General features: G+C 45.0%; 1 long non-coding RNA gene across 1 annotated transcript in view; it reads left to right on the top strand.

Annotated features, from left to right (window-relative positions):
• The first annotated feature begins 12,383 nt into the window (after positions 1 to 12,383).
• LOC105882751 (uncharacterized) overlaps positions 12,384 to 23,688 on the top strand; it is a 237,734-nt gene continuing 226,429 nt past the window's right edge. Inside the window, exon 1 of the long non-coding RNA XR_012920150.1 lies at positions 12,384 to 12,589. This is a non-coding gene — a long non-coding RNA (uncharacterized LOC105882751). The remainder of the gene's footprint in view (positions 12,590 to 23,688) is intronic.

The raw sequence follows: 23,688 nt of genomic DNA, 5'->3' as shown, positions 1-23,688 counted from the left end.
AGCATGTCTGTGAGCAAGAAAGTAAGTTGCCAACCACTGAAAATTTGAGTCTATTTGTTGCTGCAGCAAAAGCTAACTGACACACTGACACATCATTCATTCTCAATAACTGGCTTCTCCATTCTCACTTGCCAAGAACAAAACAGAGAATTTTCAGTGAACTATTTGAAGATGTTGAGCAACAACATTTAAATTGTTAGGAAAAAAACTTCAACTATAAAGATAGAAGAATCCTAGCACTTTGGGAGGCCAACGCAGGAAATTTGCTTGAGGCTAGGAGTTTGAAACCAGCCTGGGCCACATAGTGAGACTCTGTCTCTAAAAAAATAAAAGAATAAAGAAAAAGAAAATTAGCTGGGCATACAATGGCTGTCTATAGTCCCAGCTATTCAGGAGGCTGAGGCAGGAGAATGACTTGAGCCCAGGAGTTCTGGGCTACAATGAGCTATGATTGTACCACTGCACTCCAGCTTGGGCGACAAAGTAAGATCCTTTCTCAAGGAACAACAAAAAAAGACAAAATAAGAGAGTTAGATGGGTGTCAGATGGAGTGGATTAGAATTTGTGTCAGAGACTGCCAGCTGTGTGTCAAGTCCTTGCTCTCTGGGCACACAGTATGTCACTGAGTTCTGGCAAAAGCATTGTGGGTGAATGTGAGGGGAACCACTTCCAGGTCTGGCCCATAAGCCCCCACCCCACCCTAGTCTCCCTTTTCCAAGTTCCACATACTGAAGAAGCAGAGTTGTTATCAGCTGAGAACTCAGGGACTGCCTGGAAGGGCTGCCTCACCACCTGCGCATTTGGACCAGCCAGACATTAGTTAAAGCAGTGAAAACAGATTCATTCAACAACTTTTGACAGCCTGGGAAAAAGCTGAGCTCCATTCCAATCCATGCTGAGGTGACAGGGCATTTTAAAGGGAGAATGAGGGAGGGAGCAAAATGGCAGGAGATGGAGATAAGTAAGGAAAGTGGGACATTACAAAAAGCAGGAAGTGGGCCAGGAGCGGCTCAGGCCTATAATCCTAGCACTCTGGGAGGCCGAGATGGCGGCGGCGGATCGCTTGAGGTCAGGAGACCGAAACCAGCCTGAGCAAAAGCGAGGAGACCCCCTCTCTACTAAAAATAGAAAGAAATTAATTGGCCAACTAATATATATAGAAAAAATTAGCCAGGCATGGTGGCGCATGCCTGTAGTCCCAGCTACTTGGGAGGCTGAGGCAGCAGGATTGCTTGAGCCCAGGAGTTTGAGGTTGCTGTGAGCTAGGCTGACGCCATGGCACTCACTCTAGCCTGGGCAACAAAGCGAGACTCTGTCTCAAAAAAAAGCAGGAAGTGAGGAGGGGTGGGTCCATGTGACTGAAACTAAGATGTGGGGTCCCTGTCTTCAGGTGTTGGCTGGAGCAAACAGTAAATTCTTGTGCCAGTGTTGAGTTTTCTAGGTAAGTACTTTAAGGCGGGGGCTAGGGTCACCCTAGAGATGCGTCCTTGTGCTGTTAGAAACCATGTGAGTGTTTGTTCAAGTCTTTATGGGCTGAGGTGAAGGCCAAGTGAGAGGGCTCAGAAAAGCCTGGCTAGAGATTGGTCAAGGAGAGAATCTTTGTTCTTGCTTCCACTGGGCTTGTTCCATTAGTTCACTAATGAAACCCAGGAAACACTGACAGATGGGTACAAGCCAAGTGGTTAAGTACTGGTAACTCTCAACAAATGTTTATTAAGAGCTTACTATGTGCCAAGCATGGCACCACACCTACACGCACAAATCCTCATTTGATTCTCTGTATAACCCTGTGGAATGGATGTAATTATTCTCTTTTTAAAAATATATGTAAATATAAGCAAGTCAAAACTCTGTGTGGTCAGTAACTTATTTATGATCATGTGCCTGGAGAGTGGCAGAAGCAGATTGGAACCTGATCATTTTGGCTGCAAATTTAGTGCTGTGACCACACAGCATCGATTTCTTGTGTTCACCAAATCTGGAAAGACACAAAGGTGCCAGGTAACCTGGTTTGACCTGAGACCCAAGTACAAAAACCCAGGACACTGTAAGGAAAAGATGCTACTTCATGTGGGCCTGCGGACCACTGAGTCTAGATCAAGTGTAGAGGAGCCAAGGGCAGGATGATGGTGACCCTAGGAATTAGAGCTGGACAAGCAGCCAGGTAAACTCGGGGGAACTGGCAACTTGTGACGAGAAGGGACTGGTTAATATTTAATCATGAGAAAGCCATAGAGTCACACGAGATCATTCATCTAACTTCCATTATCTGAGTACCCCTAATTGGAGTACCCCTAATTTCTCCCCAGACAGAGAAGTAATATCTATGCATTCAAATGGGTTGAGACCCAGTGGGCAGGGTAAAAAGTATTAGTCCATCCAGAAAAGTGAGGAAGTATTAATACTCTGGAGACACAGACAGTAGAGGGCAGAGACACTGGGAGGTAAGAAACCTAGTTTTAGTTCTGGCTTGGCCTGTAACTAGCTGTGTGACTTTGGGCAGGTCAATTTCACTTCTCGGAGACCATGAACAAATAGAGGGTCGGGCTGGGAACTTTCTGAGGCATCTTTTAGCTCTGACAGTCTGGTTATCAGTTAGTAGCTCATCTAGGCCAGGTGCCGTGGAGGCAGATCTTTCCATTAGGTGTTTTCTTTCCTCCAGCAGGAAAAGTAAAACACACATGTGGCCTTTCTTCTGTAAAGATGCTGCAACTCATTCAGAGTCACAAAACTGCAGACTGTCAGAGCTAGAAATGATCATCTCACTTTCTTTTTTTTTTTTTTTTTTTTTTTTTTTTTTTACAATTAAATTTTTTTTCTCGTGGACGAGGTTCTGGGGCCCCAAGAGCGGGGGCCCCGGAAGTCGCCCTCATCTCACTTTCTTAATGGCACAGAGCTGTGCACTAGGAAAGCTGGAATGAGGAACTTGCTTTTTGATGCTGATTACAGGGCTTATTCCACAGCAGCGTGCTATCTAAATACTGGAGAAAGAATAGAAGGGAATGAACATTTACTAAACACTTGCCACATGTCAGAATCCACCTTAGGTTCTATACTCAGTCTATGAATACTGAATAAGTTTTATTGAGTTCCTGCTATGTGCTAGGCCCTGGAGATACAGAGATAAACAAGACGAATAAGATCTCTCTTTTCTTGGAGCTCACATTCCAGTGAGAACGATGGGGATAGCCAATAAGCCACAGATAAGTAAATAAGAAAATATCCAGTAATACTAATCAAGAAAATATTGGCCCAGCACTCTGGGAGGTTGAAGCAGGAGGATTGCCTGAGGCCAGGAGTTAAAGACTAGCTTTAGCAAGAGTGAGAGACCCCTGTCTCTACTAAAAATAGAAAAATTAGCTGGGCATAGCGGCGTGTACCTGTAGTCACAGCTATTCAGGAGGCTGAAGCAGGAATATTGCTTGAGCCCAGGAGTTTGAGGTTGCAGTGAGCTATGATGATGCCACTGCACTCTACCCGGACAACAGAGCAAGACCCTGTGTCAAAAAAAAAAAAAAAAAAAGTAAGAAAGAAAGAAAGAAAATATCAATATGTGCTATCGAGAAAATAAAAGTTCATACAGGCTGGGCAACTACAGTACTAGAGATTGACAGAGTTAACCTCCCTGAAATTATCTTATCTTATCCCTAGAAACATGGTGTGAAGTAGGTTTTATTACATTCTTTGTTCAGATGAGAAAACTGAGACTCTGCCTTGCCCAGATCAGATAATAGGCGAAAGATCATTACAGATCTTAACTCAGTGCTCTCTGGCACAAAGCCCATGCTTTCTTCACAATATCCTGAATCAAATTTTTTTCCAAATGAAAATATATATGTAGAGTGCATACACATATGTACTTACTATAACTGATAGAGATAAAGTGCTTGATTAAACTAATTTTTTTCCTTGCAGTCATCCTTATTTATTGGAGTCATCTTTAGTGTCTCAAACCCAATGTCTTTTTTGAAGAAATCTCATTAATGTGGAAGACAATTGATTTGGCCTACAGGTAGAAGCTGCAGGTATAAAACAGAAATGTCTCTATGCTATGACCTTGCTAACTTGGGTGTCAGGGAATGGAGCCTACAACTTAGGACTAAAGAGCACTACACTCTAACCACCTACTGATGAAATTCAGCCACAGATCTCCCTAAGTTCTCCTGAACTGGCAGGTGGGGCTAAGCAAACGGCTTTCCATCACAGACTTCGAAATAGTAGTATTCAGATTGTTTTGTAGGATTTGCTGTGTAATTGTGCATTTCATATTCCAAAGTACTGGTGAGGTTGCTATTTTCTCTTAGAAGGAAAGTTCCAACATTCTATAATCTAATAAAGCTAAATTTCAGATGGGTTAAGAAATTCATAATTAAAAAAAAATAAACTAGAAGAAAACTAAACAACTAGAAAAAATCAGGTTTCCCACTTAAGATGGTCTTTAAACAACAGAAACCTCAATTTACACTGGCCAAGACAGACTCTGCACCTGGGTTGACACAACCTCAATTCCTCATCCCTTCCTCCTCAGTCACCTTTGCTACAAAGGTTGGAAAAATCCAATACTTGCTATCCCAGCTTTACTTGCAGTTAGCAGTGGCCACATTACAGCTCTAGCCAATGAAGCTTGATGTCTACCAAGGGCTGGTGGGAAGACTTTTGCTTTTCCTGGTAAAAGGGTCAGACTTGCCTGAGGCTGCTTCTTTTACTTATTCCTGCTTTAATTACGATGCAATGCCTAAGGCTGCAACAGCCACCTATAGCTACAAGGAAAAGGCCAAGAGTATGTTGCTTTAACAATACTGAACTATGAAACCAACATCTATTAGTTTCTAGACTACTGGTTATTAAGAAATATATATCCTTATTTGTTTAAACCACTTTTAGTGGGATTTTCTGTTGCCTACATCCAAAAGCACTCCTAAGGGTAACCACTGTCTTACACAACAACAGCAAAGGTATTGTTTTTTTTTTTTTTTTTTTTTTGAGACAGAGTCTCACTTTGTTGCCCAGGCTAGAGTGAGTGCCATGGCGTCAGCCTGGCTCACAGCAACCTCAATCTCCGGGGCTAAGCGATCCTACTGCCTCAGCCTCCTGAGTAGCTGGGACTACAGGCATGCGCCACCATGCCCGGCTAATTTTTTGTATATATATTTTTAGTTGGTCAATTAATTTATTTCTATTTTTGGTAGAGACGGGGTCTCGCTCAGGCTGGTTTTGAACTCCTGACCTTGAGCAATCCGCCCGCCTCGGCCTCCCAAAGTGCTAGGATTACAGGCGTGAGCCACCACGCCCGGCCTAAAGGTATTGTTTTTTACATAAGAAGAGGAGGAATGATCTCTTCTTTTGTCTCTCACTTAGGATTGTTCAAGTTTTCCCAGCTGCTTACCAATCGCCTTGTTCTCAGATGCTATCAGCCAGAATTGGATCAGCTAGTTCATCCTGAATTGATCGGTAGCAAGGGAAATAGAATTTCATGCTAGGCTTAGACTGATCATTGGGTAGCATAAATATGGGAGCATCAACCAGAGCATGCCCTACGGTAGGTAAATGTGATCACAAGATGAATAATGACTTTTGAATATAAAAATTACAGAAATAAATAAAAATATTAAAGGGCTGATAGATATAAGCTTATTGGAATCAAAGCCCGTGTATAAAACCACTCATTATAAACAAAAGGAAAAGGCACATAAGACATTAGGGAGATATATTTGCAATTTATATGGCAAATAAAATGTTACTACTCCATAAATCACTTCTGAGAATTTACTCTAAGGAAATTGTTAAGGACATATGCAAAGATTTAGTCACAAAGATGTTTGTAGCAGTAGTGTATTTAATCATGAAAGTTTGCAAGCAAGGGGAATTTCTAGCAATAAGGTATCGATTAAGTAAAATATACAAGCTTATGACAGAATGCTATGGCACTATTGAAAAATAACACTGCAGAAATGTATATACTGTCATGGAAAGTTGATTGTGATATATTAATAAGTAACAAAAGCAGAACACAATGTATATGGTTTAATTCTATTAATAGTCTTTAACTGTGATAGCTCATTTAATTCTACCTAACATGTGAAGAAAGTATGTTAGCCCCCATTTTACTGATTACAAACAGACTTTGTTAATCATTAAAAAACCATCGGACAAGCCCAAATTGATAGATGTTTTACAAAATGCCTTACCAATACCCTTCAATTCTGTCAAAAGTCATTAAAACCAAGAAAAGTCTGAGAAACTATCCCAGACCAGAAGAGACTAAGGAGACATGATGATTAATGTAATGTGGTATCGTAGATGGGCTCCTAGAACAGAAAAATGACATCGATAGAAAAACTGGTGAAATCCAAATAAAGGCAGGAGTTTAGTTAGTAGTAATGGACCGGTGTTGGCTTCTTAGCTTTGACAAATGTACGACTGACATGTAAGGTCTTAACGATAGTGAGACCAGGGTGAAGAGTATTATGGGGACTTTCTATATATACTATCTTTGCAACTTCTCTGTAAATCCTTTATTTAAAAAATCAGAACAGTGTGAGAGTTCCTCAAAAAATTAAAAACTGAATTGTCACATGATTTAGCAATTCCACTTCTGGAGTATTTACTCAAAAAAATTGAAAGCAGGATCTCAAAAAGATATTATCTGTACACCCATGTGTATAGCAGCATTATTCACAATACTCAAAAGGTGGAATCAACCCAAGCCTCCACAAACAGATGAATAAACAAACAAAATGTGAGCTGGTTGTGGTGGTGCTTGTCTTTAATCCCAGCTACTGGGGAGGCTGAAGTGGGAAGATCACTTCAACCCCCAGGAGTTCGAATCTAGCCTGGGCAACGTAGTGAAACCTCCATCTCTAAAATAATAAATACATTTTTTTAAATTATGGAATATACTTACAATGAAATATTATTCAACCTTGAAAAAGAAGGAAATTCTGATACATGCTATGAATTTTGAGGACATTATGCTAAGTGAAACTAGCCAGTCACAAAAAGACAAATACTACATGATTCTACTTATGTGAGGTAGTTAAAGAGTAGTTAAATTCATATAGACAGAAAGTAGAGTGATAGTTGCCTGGGGCTGGAGGTGGGGGGACGGGATAGGGAATTATTGTTTAACAGGTACTGAGTTTCAGTTTTGTAAGATGAAAAGAGTTCTGAAGATGGATGGTGGGGATGATTTCACAACAATGTGAATGTACTTAATACCATTGAATGTAAATGACACTTAAAATGGTTAAAGTGGTAAATTTTATGTTATGTATATTTTACCACAATTTTTAAATGAATTGTTAAAATTTGAGATTTTGATTAAATAATTCACTCAGAGTGATGTGGTAGCAACTGGATTCAAACTAAGGTTTGTCTGGTGTCAAAGCAGATGTTCTTTCTTGCACCCCACATTGGGATGGGGAGAGAGTCAAGATGATCAGAGTAGAGTAGTTCCAGGAGGTGTTCGTTTACTCAGAGCTGGCTTTCTTTGTCGCCACTGCTGGAAATACAACCTTTCTTGGCTTCATGTGACCCTGGGGGGCAGCTGTGCGGTAGAGGACCCAGGTGACTTGTTATCAAGGCCTGGTTCTGCCACATGGTGGTTGCTTGCATAGAGACGTCTTGTCTCTGTGCCTCAGCTCGCTGGCCTGACTTGATGACAAAGTCTCTGTCTGAGGGCTGTTCAGAGGCTGAAGGGGAAGAGGAGGCTTACTCAGCAACGACTGCAAGCTGCCAGGCAGGGCTAGAGCCACCGTGACCACAAGTCCTGGGAGAGAAGGAGACACAGCCTAGAGACTTCTGTGAAGTGCTCATGGAAGAGGAGAGACTGGGGCTGAGCCACAAAAGTCAGAGCACCCTAAAGAAGGACACTCCAGGAGAAAAGAAAAAGCTGATGAGGTGGGACAGTTAGATACTGTCTGTTTAGTGGGGAAGAGAGAAACCTACGTGTTCATAAGCTAAACCCAGACAGCCTATTTATTAATAGGGAAAGAACTGAATTCAGAGGGACCAGTTAGACTTTGCAGAATCCAGAAGGAAGAGATGGAGTCTGTTCCAGAACAATAACTATGAGCATGAAGAAGGGTAGGTGGGGAACCTATATGACCTCATCACTGGAGGGACCCTGGGAAGAGGAGAATGCAGAAGTTTGCAGCCTCAGCAAGTGCTGGGGCCTGTCCTGACTGCTCTGGAGGCCCGTGAGGTGTGGCAGAAAGGAGAGGGCTAAACTTCAAATCATAGATTTACAGAGAACATTCTGAAGACAGGCAGCCTCTGTCTCTTTCTGATCCATACATATTCATTGCTCAGAGTTCGATCCTTGGTCCCGTCATCTAAAATATATTCCCTGCCTAGGTATGCTCATTACTGCCAAAGCATTGATCACAATTCTATATGCTGATGACTGCTAAATTTGTGTCTCCAATGGAGACGCCTCCCATGAATAAGGGACACCTGTAGTCACCTGCTTGTGTTTTGTTAAAGTCAACTAGTGCACAATCCAAGACATTCCATTTCCCACCCATATCTGCAGCCTTTCCCTTTGTTTCCCACTCAGATGAACAGTACCACCAATTTCTATTGATGAAACAAAAAACCTGGCAGTCATCTTGGATTCCTGCCTCCCTCTCCCCTAGACATGCTTATCTGGTAGGTTTGTTCTCCTAAATGTTCTCTGCATCCAACCCGTTTTCTGCTTTCCCAAGGGGACCACTCTGGTCCAAGCTCTTATTATTTACCACTAGGCTTTCTGCTGTCACCTCCTAATTGGTCTCTTTGCTTCTTGTCAGGTCTTGCTGAAATCCATTTTCTGCACACCAGCCAGTGTGATCTTTCTAACAAGCAAGACAGCTCAAGTCTCAGCCTGTGCACAGGTCTTCAGTGACCTCCTCCTTTCTTCAGGACAAAGACTAAATTACTGAGCATGGAATTCAAGTTTCAACTCAGGCCCCACCTCCTCTGGGGAGCCTTCTCAGCCTTTGCCAAATGGATGCCTCTCTTTGTGCTTCCACCATGCCTGGCACCTACCCCTCTCATTGTGCTCTCCCAAGATCCAGGGTGTCCATTCATTCATTCGCTCTTTGGTTCTACACATATTTACTGAGCTAGGGCTGGAGATATAATGGCCAGCTCAAGACATGTGATTTCCAATCCAGCAGAAAATGATGACTGCAACTATTTGCCTGTCTGACTCAATAAGCCTTTGTGGAATGATTGATGATCTTGTTTTCGTGGGCCTCCAGGCCTTTACCCTTGCTGTTCACTCTTCCTGGAACTCTCTCCAGTTTCCAAGCTGCATCTTGTTGTTCAGATTATCTAGAGTTAATTCTCGTCTCACGCCATCCCTCTCTAGCTCTCCACTGAGATTTACCATCTCCATAGCGTTGGTCACTGTTGAGATTACCTTGCATATTCCCTTATTTCTCTGCCTCTTCTCACTGCAATGTGAGTCTCACAAGAGCAAGGGACCTTTCCTGTCTCATTGCTCACTTAGTCCTGAGAACTAGCACCGTGCCTGGCACATAAGAGAAGTTGGATAATATTTGATAAAGGAATGAATGGGTTTTGTAGATAACAAAGCAGATGTAGAGAGGGGAAGAACTGGCACTGAGCATGAAATTATTTTATTATAGGCCCAATACTAAACAACCATGGGAATTACAGAATGGGGGGTGGCCATTTAAAGACAATAATGCAATTAACAAATATTTATGTGCAGTTAAGGCACATGCAAGAATATGTGCTACTGCCATAGCAAAAAGTTACTTGCATTTTAAAATGAAGAGGTCTAGTCTACAAATAAGGCACCATTATTTTACTATTTTGTTGTTCATCATCATCTTTTTTCTAAATCTTTGTAGGATTATTTAGGAAACAATACTTTTCATGTGGTAAAGAAATATTTAAAACATAATTTTTTATTTTTATGTTAACTTTTTTTTTTTTTTTTTTTTGAGACAGAGTCTCGGTTTGTTGTCCAGGCTAGAGTGAGTGCCGTGGCGTCAGCCTAGCTCACAGCAACCTCAATCTCCTGGGCTCGAGCGATCCTTCTGCCTCAGCCTCCCGAGTAGCTGGGACTACAGGCATGCGCCACCATGCCCGGCTAATTTTTTATATATATATCAGTTGGCCAATTAATTTCTTTCTATTTATAGTAGAGACAGGGTCTTGCTCTTGCTCAGGCTGGTTTTGAACTCCTGACCTTGAGCAATCCGCCCGCCTCGGCCTCCCAAGAGCTAGGATTACAGGCGTGAGCCACCGCGCCCGGCCTATGTTAACTTTTCTTCTAAAAGAAAATTAAGCCCTTTAAATTTAAAAATATTAATAGCAACTATGAGTTATTAACACTTTAAAATAAATTTACTTTTCCTATCTGTCAACTCTTCATCCATTCATATGGATAGCTACATCAATAACTACATCTATATATCTATATCTATATATGTGCCTCAAAAGATGTCTAGACTATTTTCATGAAAATTATTTCTGGCTGCTAAAATTTGTTTTTCTTTTCTGTATTTTTCTGCCAAGTTTTAATTTTTGACAATGTATACATATTGTATCACTTTTGCAATAAGAAGAAGTGACTTTAAAAAAAATTAGACTCAGATATACCAAAATATTCATTTTGGATGGTAGGAGTATTGAAATACTACTCTCTTCTTTGTGCTTTTACTGAAAAAAAATTTTTTTTTTAATTCTTAAAAAGGAATTTTAAAAAGGGAAAAATGTGAATCTAAGATGAGTGCTGCAGAGTTACAGACCCAGAGCACACAAGCAAAGTCAAGGTCAAGGCTAAGTGAGCCCTGGGTGAAGGAGTCTTCTCATCCAGGGGAGATTTTCAGCACAGACAGCTAATAGGAAGGACCCAGCATAATTTGCCAGGGACTCCATCCGACCCGGCTAACTGAGTTGCGTTTGCAGTCAGAAGGTTGGCCAGGATCCAGCAGAACACTGGCTTCCCCAGGGTCACTGCAGTTTGTTCCTGGAAAAATGTCTAAGCAGTGAAAAAACTAAGTTCTCACAGCTCCGACAGCACCGTGTGCACACGCAAGAGGTTTGTAATCATCATCGTCTCTCCCCATCTTAAGAGGTAGCTGACAAGTAAATGACAACCGTAGCCTAGTCCTTTGCACCCCCTCGCAGGGAGCCAGGCACGAAGCCGGCGCTCAGCGGTTATAAACTAATACGTGAAACAGGCGATGCAGGAGCCTCAACGGAAGTTTTTTTTTTTTCCTTTTTCAAGAGAGGAAAACTATTCCAGTAGGGAAGAAGCCACGGGAAGGGGAGAAATGGAACACAACACAGAGGGAAGGAGGAGACAAAACCCCCCTGGGTGCGTTGAAATATATGGGATGTAGGGTACTGGGCCCCCGAGAGCCTTCAGTTCCGTAATATTAAAATTACCCGTTTGTGTGGCCAGCTTTCCACTGGACTGTGATGGCCTTCTGGGGTCTGTGTGCAATGCATCTTTCACGCCCCTGCCCACCACCTAGCAGAGAGCGCCTGGCTCCCGCCCCCCGTAGGTGCTCCATCAACGCTGAACTGAACCCATGCAGCTTCTTGCGTCTGTCTAGCCCCGGGTTTATGCAAAGAAAACAAGATTAAAACACATCCACGCGGGAGACCAGCGTTGTCTCGTTCCTTTGGAGGAGCTACTGGGCATTCGAGGGGCAGTTGAATACACTGTGTAGGTCAACCCTGCCCGGAGTGGAGGGAGCAGACAGCTGGCCCTCCGCACGGGCTTGCAACTCAGCTGCTGGAAACAGCGGGAGACGTCGAAGGAGGCGGGAAGGTGAGCGCCCCTCTCAGCAGGCCCGCGGATGCTGGGTGGTACCCAAGAAGGCGCTCGGATCACCGGCAATGGAGCTAAGCTAGGGGTCGTCTGCGGGAACTGCACCCATGTCAGAGCATCCTGGTCCTTCTGCTTCACCGAACTCGCCTTCCCCATCTGGAAAGTGGGAAGACTCCCTGCCTCCAGGACGCCGGGGTGGGGAGGACGGCGTAAAGAAGGGCGGTGGAAAGCGCAGCGCACACGCGAACTGGCATCACCCGGCTCGCAGGTAGCTCGGAGGATCCCCAGCCTGAGTGCAACGAGGACCCCGGCCCAGCGCGGGGCGCGACCTCCCCCGCGCCATCTGGGCCCTCGGCGGCCGCTGGGGCCCAGGCCCACCCCACCTCCGCGCGGGGCCCTCCCGGGCTCGGAGCCCCGCGCTGCCCGGGCAGCGGGCTGAGGGGCGCACGGGGAGGCGGGCGGGGAGCTGGGCACCGCCGGGCGCGCGGGGACCGAGGCGCACGCGGCGGGCCGGGCGGCGCGCGCTTCCCCCTCCCCCGCGGCCCGGAGCGCGAGCCGCCGTGACGTCACGGGCCACCCGCCAGCCCCGCGCTGCTCGGGGCAGAGCGCGTGTGGCCGCCGAGCACATGGGCCCGCGGGCCGGTCGCGCTCGGGGCGGCCCGGGCGAGGAGGGGCGGCCGGGAGCCGCGAACGAGGATGGGCCCTGGCACCCCGGAACCCCCAAGTGGATTTCCACGCGGAAAGGATGTTGGCGGCCCCGGTGACCTGTGGAGATACGGCGGGATCCACCCTCCAGTAAGTTCCAATTTTGTCCTCTGCGTTTCTGGAAACTCGCAAGCCTTGGCGTTGCGGGGAGAGATGCACAGTGAGGAGTTGGACAGAGGAAAGGGGCTTTCGGAATGCCATGTGTGAGAGCTAACCGTGCACTTTCCTCATCCGCAGCCTCCAGACTGGCAGCGAGTTTGGGCGGTTGGGAAGGGGGGGAGGGGAGAGGGACGACACCGGATGGCCAGTGCATTGAGGTGGTTCTGGATTTTATGCACTGGATAAAAGGCACATTACCTAATCCCTAAAAATAGACCCCTCTCCAGTCAGTACAGATTTGGGGCCGCGGTGCGGTGTGGAGGCCCCTTTTGCGAAAAACTGGAGGTCTGTGAACTGTGTGTGATGCTGCCTCCATCCTTTGACCATCCCTTCCCCCCCTCCCCTGTGGAGGCCCCTTTTGCGAAAAACTGGAGGTCTGTGAACTGTGTGTGATGCTGCCTCCATCCTTTGACCATCCCTTCCCCCCCTCCCCGACACCCCTCAGGGCTGGGCCAAGGTGATTTCCGAAAACTCAGTAACTCTGTGTTTTGAAACTTTCTCTGTTTCTGCATTGCATTTATGGGTTTGCAGAGTGCTCCCCTACCCTCATCATGGTAATTCTTTTTGGATGGGTTGTTGGTTTAATTAAGTTTGCCTTCTCCTGGCTAATGTGCTTTTATTTATGCCAGTGTTTGTAGTCTGGGTGTAGACTTCCAGGAAGCACAGCCATGAGGCTGCGTGTGTCTGTGTGTGGATAACATCACGACTCTTCCCGATAGTTTGCAGGCATAGAATATTGTTCTGTTCACCTGAACTCCTGACTTCAGGCCTTTCTAGAAGAGTAGAGAAGAGAAGAAATCACTTGTGAGGGTTTAGGGACAAGAGGGTGAGGTTTTGGTGTTTCCTTTCTGGTCTTAATGTTTTCCAGAGAGAGCTGGCAGCCCCCTCTGGCCCACCCCGCCACTGCCAGTCCTTGGCCACTGGAGCTGTTTTGTTGCCGGAGGAAACCCGGGAGGAACATGTCTGGGGCGGGTGGGCGGGGGCCTGAGGATGTACGGACTGCATCTGCTGTGCTCTCTGTTATAGGATGTTGCAGACCTATTTTGCATACTGGCAGAGACAAGTTGAGGCTTGTTCAACTTGACACAGTCCTGTGTTCATAGCCAGTCTTTCTAGAGCTCTCATCAGCAGAGAAGGGGGTTGCATCAATCCTCTGGACCCTACATGGAACTTCCTTAAACATTTATTGGGAGAAAAACCTTCATTAGAAGCCACAGAAGGACAAACACAATCCACGGTTGGGAGAAACCTCGTGGCCTGGTCTCTGCTATTTGAGATGAGTTCCATCGTGGAGGTGAGGACGTGCCTCGTGGTCTGAGGCCTTGGCACTGGGGCCCAACTGGAATTTTACTTATGGATCTGGTAATGGAAAGGCGGGGCGGGTTTATTGTGGGTCATAGTACTGTACCCATTGAATCCCCAGGGTGATTTGTTAGGTGGCTGTATTGTTGTTTTGCCTGCTTAAGGGTGGCTTCTTGCTGCTGCTTCACCTATCTTGAGTATAGAATATTGCATAAACCAGCTTCTCTTGAAAAGTGGGAAAAATCAGTTTCTTGATTAACTTTCCTTTTCCTCTTTCTTACACGTCCCGCCCCTGCCCCCGCCCCAGCACTGTCTGTTTCCCTGGCTGGAGCTTTTCTGGACTGGGAAGAGGGAGTTCTCTCTGTTCTGAAATATCTGACCTGCACTGGTTGGTATGATTGCTGGTCTGAAAACCTGGTGAATTCTGAACACATCAGATCAGACCCTTGTTCTTTAGTGTTTTTCCTCTTGAGTGGCAGGTTGGCACACTGGCCGGGTTCTGGAGCCTGTGTTTTTCGTGCCTGGGCCTTCTGCCTGCCCAAGATGGACACCTTTCTCTAGTAGGTCAGCCAAGGAGTCTCCTGGGCAATAGGACACCCTTCCTTTCTTTCTCTTTGTGTGAATGTCCCTGATGTTGGGTGGACCAATGGCAGATTTTTCGAGGGGGCTTAGGACCACATACAGTTGCCAGTGTGTGTCTTTTGGAGAGCAGGCTGTAGGCCTTTGCTGTGTGTTTTAGATATCAGATGGCCCTTCTACACCCTCAGGCTTTTTATTTTATATTTCCTTTCATAGTCGGTTGTAGACAGGACAATTTATCTGTTTTTTTTTTTCCTAATACCAGTTTGTGATCTCTTTAAGGGACCAGGACTCCCCTTTATATACTCCGTGTTTGTGGGTGGGACCCTGACCTGAAACAGGATCAGATCAATGATCTGGAATAATTTTGACCATTGTCAGCCCTTATTATTTTTTTTGAGACAGAGTCTCACCCCATTGTTAGTCCTTTTGACAATTGCTTCACTATCTTCCCTAGAAAATCTCAGAAATTCTAGGTCGTATAGACTGCTCCCCAAATGGGTCCTTTGGTAGGAGCCTCCTCTTTCTCCTCTGTTTTTCTGGCCCCAAGTAATCTAAGAAACTAATAGTAATAATAATAATAACAACAGCAACAACAATAGAGAACATTGACATTGTTTATCATGACAAGCACACGCTTCATGTTTATGCTCCCACAGCCCCATGAGGGCACTTACGATAAAATGTCCGGCAGTGGTGGTGGAGTTCTTGCTGAGGGCCAGGCTTGGTTCTAAATGCTTTAGATCTATTATCTCATTTAATCTCCCAACAATGCTATAAAATAGAATTATTATTGTTGTTATTTTGCAGATGAGGAAGCTACAGCTTACAGTGGTTAAAAGTATCACCCCAGATCACACAGCTAGGGAGTGGCTGAGCCACTGGGATTTGGACCAGGGCCATCTGATTCCCAGGCCCATTCCCAGAAATTACAGGACAGTGAAATTAAGAACAAGCAAAGGGTACTCCTTGGCCTGGAGCAAGAGGATTGAATGGTTCCCCACCCTCCTCACTCACCTGGGGCACCAAGAGACACTTGAACGTCTTGCACCAAGGTAGCGCTTGCTCTGGCTGCTGGCCTTTTTGCCCCAGTAGAGCAGGTTGACACAGTGGGACCAAGAGGCGTTGGGTGAGGACCGTGGTGCTAGGAAAGTTCTGGGCTGTGTCATGGGTACAGGTCGAAAGCCTCAGTCTTGGTGTAAAATCTATGATCATTTATAGAAGGCTGTATCCAGGCATCCTGCTCATCTTTGTGACCAAAACTAGGTTCCAGGATTTAATTATTATCCACCTTCACAGCGCATGGGAGATAGAGCTTTTTTTTGTTTTGCCATGATCACTACCCACCCCTCAAACTCTTCTGGGTACCCACCCCTACCCTGGATACACATCCAGGGTTCCTTTAGAGACCCTAAGCATTATCAAGATTTTAGTGGCCTCTTCTGCAGCCCTCTCATTAAAAACCAAAACAATGGGGCCAGGTGTGGAGGCTCACTCCTGTAATCCTAGCACTCTGGGAGGTTGAGGCGGGTGGATCCTTTGAGCTCAGGAGTTAGAGACCAGCCTGAGCAAGAGTGAGACCCCGTCTCTGCTGAAAATAGAGAGAAATTAGCTAGACAACTAAAAATATATATAGAAAAAATTAGCTGGGCATGGTGGTGCATGCCTGTAGTCCCAACTACTTGAGAAGCTGAGGAAGAAGGGTTGCTTGAGCCCAGGAGATCGAGGTTGCTGTGAGCTAGGCTGACGCCACGGCACTCTAGCCCGGGCAATGGAGACTCTGTCTCAAAAAACAAAATAAAAATCCCCCAAAACAAAAACTATGTCAGCTCACAAAATGTAAGACTTACATACATGATGATGCTGAAATGGCCTCATTTATTTTTTAATTGAAAAATTCTGAGTTGTCTGTCTTTTTTTTTTTTTGGTGGGGACCATGGGCTGTTGTTCTGTTTATTTGCCCTTTATCATCCTTGACTGTGAACTTCTTGAGAACAGGGGCATCTGGTGCTCAACATAGCCCTGGTACTTTGTTGACTCAGGTGGCTGTGAAGAACTCCTTGTCTTCTAGGAAACAAGCAGCTACTCAGTGCACAGGCACTGTCTCTTTGCATGTACAACAGCTTGCCCTGTGGGTGGGAAGTGGGGAGCTCCCCTGCAGGGAAAGAACACTAAAGAAAGAGAAGGAAACTAGACAGAGAGGGAGGCATGGGGACAGCTAATGGAGCTAGGGAATGCAGACCTAAGTTCCTTTTAGGCATATTAACTTCACTTCTCTAAGCCTCAGTTTCCTCATCTATAAAATGGGGATAATAAAGCACCAACCTTATAGTTTGCTGTGAGGAAGAAATCAGTGATGAACAGAAAGTGTTTGGCAGAGGGCCTGGGCTGGTATTAAGCACTTAGTGAGAGTTAGCTAATATTATTACTGTTACACTCGTTGAGCTTTATTTTATTACTTTCTGTGGCTGCATAAAGTAGTGGTTTCTGAACACATTTTAATGTGTAAAGGCAACATTCTGGTTATATAGATCATAAGATGGCAGTTACTTCACTGCATGTGTTTGCAAGCATCAGAAAGAAACCCCGGCTGATATAAGTTAGAAAAGATAAGACAGCAAGTAAGCTGCAGAAGCGGGTCTCTGAAAGGACAGGCGTCAGATGGCTGTCCCCTCAGATGTCAGACTGCCTCTGCAAGTCACTTAAGCTCACGGTGCCTCCATTTCCTCAGCTGCTGATCAGGGGAGGAGAAGAGTCTCTCCCTCCCAGAGATGGTGCAGAAGCACTTAGCACAGAGGAAGTAAGCCCTTGAGTAAGACATAAAAGCAATTGTTATTATTTATTATTCTTCTGGACTCTCCCCCCCCCCCCCTTGGTGAATTAGGCCTAACATTTGCTACTTGGTTCAAGATTGATTGATGGATTCATTTATTTACTGAGTAGTTGCTGTGTGCCAGGCACTGCTGTAGCTGCTGGAAACCCAGCAGGGAGCAAAAGAGACAAAAATCCCTGCCCTCCTGTCACATCTGTCCTAGTGGAAGCCACACAGTGTGTGTGTGGGGGGGCAGGCTGGTCCCTGGCAAGAGTCAGGAATGGATGGAGATCTTGCAGGCAAAAACTAACTGCAGTCCAAAGGTGCAGGGCCTGGCACGTGATAGTTTCTACATTAGGGGTGGTTGCTATATTTATTATTTTTGTTATTATTTTCCTTTGGTTGGGAGCCTCGTAAAATGCCAACCTCTCTTTCTCCCATCCCCCTTCCTGATTTTTGTTTTTCTCCTTAGTACTTATCTTCCTGATAGGCCGTATGTCTGCGTTCTCCCACAAAATTGTAAGCTCCTTAAGGCTGAGAGGTTACGGCCATCCATTTATTCATTCATTCATTTTCTTTCATTCATCATATGCTTATGGTGGGCCAACTCTGTGTCAAGCACTGTTCTAGGTGTTGGAGATTCAAAAAGAAATAAAAAAAGGACAGAGGTTATGTTACAGTTGGGTTAGACAGGTGAGTCACAGCAGATGGACTAAGTCAGGACGTAGGTGGTGTAATAGGAGGTGCTAAGTTCTGTGGGAGCTGGGGGGGGCAGGGCAGCATCTGGAGGACTGTGCTGGGGGCCATGTTAAGTTGCCTGGTCAGGGAAGGCTCCACCGAGGAGCAGCTGACGTTGGAGCCCTCCTGAAGGAGAGGAATGGGTTAGTCTGGGGATGGGAGTTTCATGCCCTGGGAAGGCTCAGGACAGAGGCAGAGGCAGAGTGGGCCTGTGGGGTAGACGAGCAGCCAGAAGCATGAGATGGGAGCAGCACCAGCTGGGTAGACAGGGGGAGAGGGGAAATCAGCGTGCAGGAAGGCTTTGGGCCATTCTATTGATTCTGTCCTTTTACTCTATAGAAAGGGAAGCCACTGAAGGGTTTTAAGCAGATAAGTAATTCGATCTGTTTCAGCTTTTGAATTGGCCAATCTGGCTGCTGTGTTGAAAAGAAACTAAATCAGGGTCAGACGCCAGAGCACCTGGGATACACCTGCAGGTGCTGCGGGTGAAGGGTGCAGGCGGTGGCGGTGGATGTGGCCGCAGTAGTGGGCTCTGGACTATCCGCTGTTGTGTTCCCAGCATCTAGAACTGTGCTGTCTGATATGGCAGCTGCAAGCCTCATGTGGGTATTGGGCACTTGAAATGAAATTGCGACGTGTCATGCGTGGTAAATACACATCAGATTTCGAAAACTTAGTGTGAAAAAAGGAACGTAAAATATCTCATTAATCAATTCTTTACTGTTGACTACATATTGACATGATAATGTTTGGGATATATTGGGTTAAATACCATGTTATCAAAATTAATTTCACCTGTTTCTTTTCACTTTATTGTGGCTACTAGAAAATTTAAGATTACATATGGCTCAAACCATATTTCCATTGGCCAGCGCTGCTCTGGAACAATGCCTGGGACATGGTAGGCATCTGATGGATAGAATGAGTAAGTGCCAGGCACAAGGGGTCCTGCAATGAGTGAGAAACCATCCCTGTCTTCAGGAAGCTTCCAGTGTAGCAAGTTGCCGACCATCACTGCTAGGAGAGAGGGAAGGCAGGTTGAAAGGGGACCACAGCCAACCCATGTGGTGTGGCTCAAAAGCCTGAAAAACCTCTCTCAGGAGGGGAGGAGACAGTCTGAGTCCCAGCTGGCTGACAGCAAGCAGTGGGCTGGCAGTGCAGGGGTGCCAGTCGCCTGAGCCTTGGGACTGCAAGTCCTCTAAGGTGGCTGCCCGTGTGGCCGTGGAGGTAGGAGATGCGAGTGGGGCGGGGCAGAGCTGCGACGCTTTTGACCTGCCTGAATGACCTGCTGGCAGAACCGATTTCAACTGAGTCCTGCAAACCGGGCACTTTCCAAGGATTATAAGCAAGGAGCAGCTTCTCAGATTTAAATTTAGGAAGATGACAAAGGCACCTGGAAGGAGAACTTTAGGAGGAGGGTACCTGACTTGGGGATTCCAGGCTTTTGTTGGACAGAACTGTGACCAGGAAAATTTAAATTTCCTCAAAAGAAAGAAATATGAACTTACTTTTATCTTTAAAAGTCTAGAGGGGGTAAATCTATAAAAAACAATAATTCTTGAGTTGAATACAATCAATACAATCACTGTTTTGTCTTTTTGTTGCTTTATTTTTAAAAATATTGCATTCGTGGTGTGTATGTTAGCATCCTGATTTTTTTTCTTAGTTACTATTAGGATGTAGGCATTTCTGAATATTATATATACTTTGTCGATGTCACTTTTTTGGGGTACACAATATTTCTGTTCATGACTGTTTCATTGCTTACTTAAATTCCTTTGATTCAGATGCTTAGTTTCATAATAGACTGTTTATATAGATCAATTTTTTAATTTTTCAGTTAATTTGTAAAGTAAATCCTCACCAGACAGCCAGATCAATTGGAAATAACCAGAGAGGCCTGGATTAGGGTTTTGGTTTTGCCACTTGTAGCTGTGTACATTTAGAAAAATGACTTATATGCGTATATCAAAGCATCACATGTACACCTTAAATATATACAATTTTGTCTCAATAAAGCTGAAAAAAATTAAAAAAAATAAAGCAAATCCTCATCCTAGGATTATTGTATCATAGCATCTCAATATTTTTAGAATTTCAGGTAAATATTGTGGCCCATGAGATTTGCACAAAATCTGAATTTGCTGTTTTCTGGTGAGATGTGTGATGTTTGTTGCTGCCTGTGATGCACTAATGTGTCATTAACATGTATTACATGCTCAAGTGTGTATATGCATCATATGCACCTATGTTGGATTTTTCTTCACTCTTATTTATCCAGCAGATATTTGTGGAATGCCTGTTGCGTGCAAAGTTCTGTTCAAGGCCTTGGGTATTCAGTATTGATCAAAGTAGATGTGGTACTAATTCTTAGGCTTATTGTTAAGTGGGGGAAACAAAGATGGAAATAGACAAAAAATAACATTATTGGCCGGCCCCGTGGCTCACGCCTGTAATCCTAGCACTCTGGGAGGCCTAGGCGGGCGGATTGCTCGGGGTCAGGAGTTCGAAACCAGCCTGAGCAAGAGCAAGACCCCGTCTCTACCATAAATAGAAAGAAATTAATTGGCCAACTAATATATATATAGAAAAAATTAGCCGGGCATGGTGGCGCATGCCTGTAGTCCCAGCTACTCGGGAGGCTGAGGCAGAAGGATTGCTTGAGCCCAGGAGTTTGAGGTTGCTGTGAGCTAGGCTGACGCCACGGCACTCACTCTAGCCTGGGCAACAAAGCGAGACTCTGTCTCAAAAAAAATAACATTATTGTAAAGAATATGAAATAATATGTACTAGAATAAAATGGAGGGATGGTTACTAGGGGGGCGAGGGCATTCACACTGAGATCCTGTCTGAAGAATTGGCATTTGAGTGAGAGAGGAAGACTCGGTAGAAGTTAACCAGAGGAGCAAAGCACAAACAAGACAGAATTGATAAATATGACTGTGTATTAAAGAGAAAAGCATATCTAAGCAACAAAATCTATAATGGTGTTAAAAGCCGAATAAAAGACTTAGATATTCACAACATTTATAACACATTACAAAGCACTAATATCTAGAATACACAAAGAATTCCCAAAAGTCAATAACAAAGAGACAAACAGCCTCAGAGTAAAGAGGGTAAAAGATACAAACAAGCAGTTCTCAAAAGAAGAAAGCAAAATGGATGATAAATGTGGAAAGATGGCTGGGTGCAGTGGTCACGCCTGTAATCTTAGCACTCTGGGAGGCCGAGGCAGGCGGATCACTTGAGGTCAGGAGACCAGCCTGAACAAGAGCAATACCCTGCCTCTACTAAAAATAATAATAGAAAAAATTAGCCGGGTGTCCAGGTGCACTCTTCTAGTCCTAGCTACTTGGGAGGCTCAAACAGGAGGATTGCTTGAACCCAGGGGTTTGAAGTTGCTGTGAGCTAGGCCGGAGTGGAGCCACAGCACTCTAGGCTGAGTGACAGAGTGAGACTCTGTCTCAAAAAAAAAAAAAAAAGTGAAAAGATTATAAATTTTACTAATAAAGTCAGGTTTATTGAAGCCTGATTTCTATTCAGTAAAATTCACCCTGTTTAGTATACAACGCTATGAGTTTTGATAAATGCATATAACTGCGTGGCATAGTCATGTAATCATCACAATCAACATATAGACCATTCCATCACCTCCCTAAATTCCCTCCTGTCCCTTTTGGTAGTCAGTTTTTTTCTCCTCTACCCCCAGCTTTAAACAACCACTGATTTGTTTTCTGACCTTAGAGTATTGCTGCCTTTTCCAGAATGTCACATAAATGGAATTGTACAGTGTGTAGTCTCTTGGGTTTGGTTTCTTTCGCCTGACATAATACATTTGAGGTCAGATGCTGTAAGTATCAGTACTTGGGTAGTTTTTATTGCTGAGTAGTATTCTGTTTTACGGATATGTCACTGTCTATCTAGCCTCCAGTTGGAGAGCACCATGCTTTAAAGTGTGTCAGAAGTGGGAAGTTTGACTCAAGTGCTGACAAGGCACCGGATCCTCAGCTCAGCCAGTGAGTGTGTGCGGTCACTTAGGAGACCAGCCTGGCGGCACAGCGTTGTGTAGTGAAATTGAAAACATGTGTAGCCTCAGCCCCAGGCAAGATTGAGAATTCCACAGCTCATGCTGTATGTTGCTTATGGATGTTAAGGATGGATGTGAATGTTTAAAAAATGGGCTGGAAGGATCTATATCAAACTCACCGTCATCATCTGGGGATGGTTGTGAGGGTCAAAGCCTACTTCAACTTTATTTATTTGTTTATTTATTTATTTTTCTCCTTTTTTGTCTGCATGTTACAGGGGTACATAGAAACCTACACATATCACTTACACTTTTTTTTTTTGAGACAGAGTCTCACTCTGTTGCCCAGGCTAGAGTGCCATGGCGTCAGCCTAGCTCACGGTAACCTCAAACTCCTGGCCTCAAGCGATCCTCCTGCCTCAGCCTCCTGAGTAGCTGGAACTACAGGCATGCACCACCATGCCCAGCTAATTTTTTGTATATATTTTTAGTTGGCCAATTAATTTCTTTCTATTTTTAGTAGAGACGGGGGTCTCGCTCTTGCTCAGGCTGGTTTCGAACTCCTGACCTTGAGTGATCCTCCCGCCTCGGCCTCCCAGAGTGCTAGGATTACAGGCGTGGAGCCACTCCGCCTGGCCCTTCACCTACACACTTTGAATGTATACAGAAAGGAACAAAAGACCGGGAACACACATGACAAGATGTTCATGGTTGTCAGTTCTTTAAATTTCTTTCCAAAAAGTTTCTGGGAGGGGCATAACTAGGTGAAGAGAACCGCATGTGTGAAGGCCCTGAGAGAGCACTAAGTTTGGGTGGGGAGAGTTATCAAGAGACGCGTGTGGTTGCAGTGGAGTGGACATTCAGGTGCCAGGCCATGGAGGGCCGATGTGCTATTCCAAGACTTTGGGAATAGGAAATGCTCTTCCTGCTGAGTGGAGCAGGGCCTGGTTTTATGGATCTTTACGGATCTTTTTTATGGGTAGACAGACAATAGATCAGTCAGCAGTGGAAGCAGGAGGCCCATTTGGAGGTCACAGGGAAAGATAGCTGGACCCTGCTTCTGGCAGGGGAGAGGGAGAGAAAAGGACATTTATTATGGAGACAGAAAGGACTTCTGCTCACAGGGCAAAGTTTGAGGGATTCCAAGTGGGCCTGAAGAGGTAGCCAGGGAGTTTTCAAACCCTGCTGAGCGCTTGGACTTTATCCTGCAGGCCATGGGAGCTATGGAGGGTTTTGAGCTGGGACAGGGCTGAGATTAGAGAGATCTGTCCACCTGTGATGTCGCCAGCCTGGAGTCTCTGAATAACATTCTATTATAGTTAATGAGGTAGAGAGAGTACCAGTTACCCTCTTGTTGGATGCTTGGCCCTTCCCATTTTTCAAAAGAAAATAGAGAAAGGAAAATATCCTCTGAGTGGAAGGTCCCCAGTAATTTACAGGAGAGCAGCTGTAGAACACAGAGGTCCCTTCCGGCGTTTACTGTGACAGTGTTTGTTCCGTGGTCCCAGTGCTGCTTAGGTAATTATTCATCCAAATGGGGCCAACTGCAGCCTTGGGATCACATCAGCC

The sequence above is a fragment of the Microcebus murinus genome, chromosome 7, assembly GCF_040939455.1.
Source record: "Microcebus murinus isolate Inina chromosome 7, M.murinus_Inina_mat1.0, whole genome shotgun sequence".
Lineage (NCBI taxonomy): Eukaryota > Metazoa > Chordata > Mammalia > Primates > Cheirogaleidae > Microcebus > Microcebus murinus.
The sequence above is the reverse complement of the archived record's forward strand: the minus strand, read 5'-3'. Positions and strand labels throughout refer to the sequence as shown.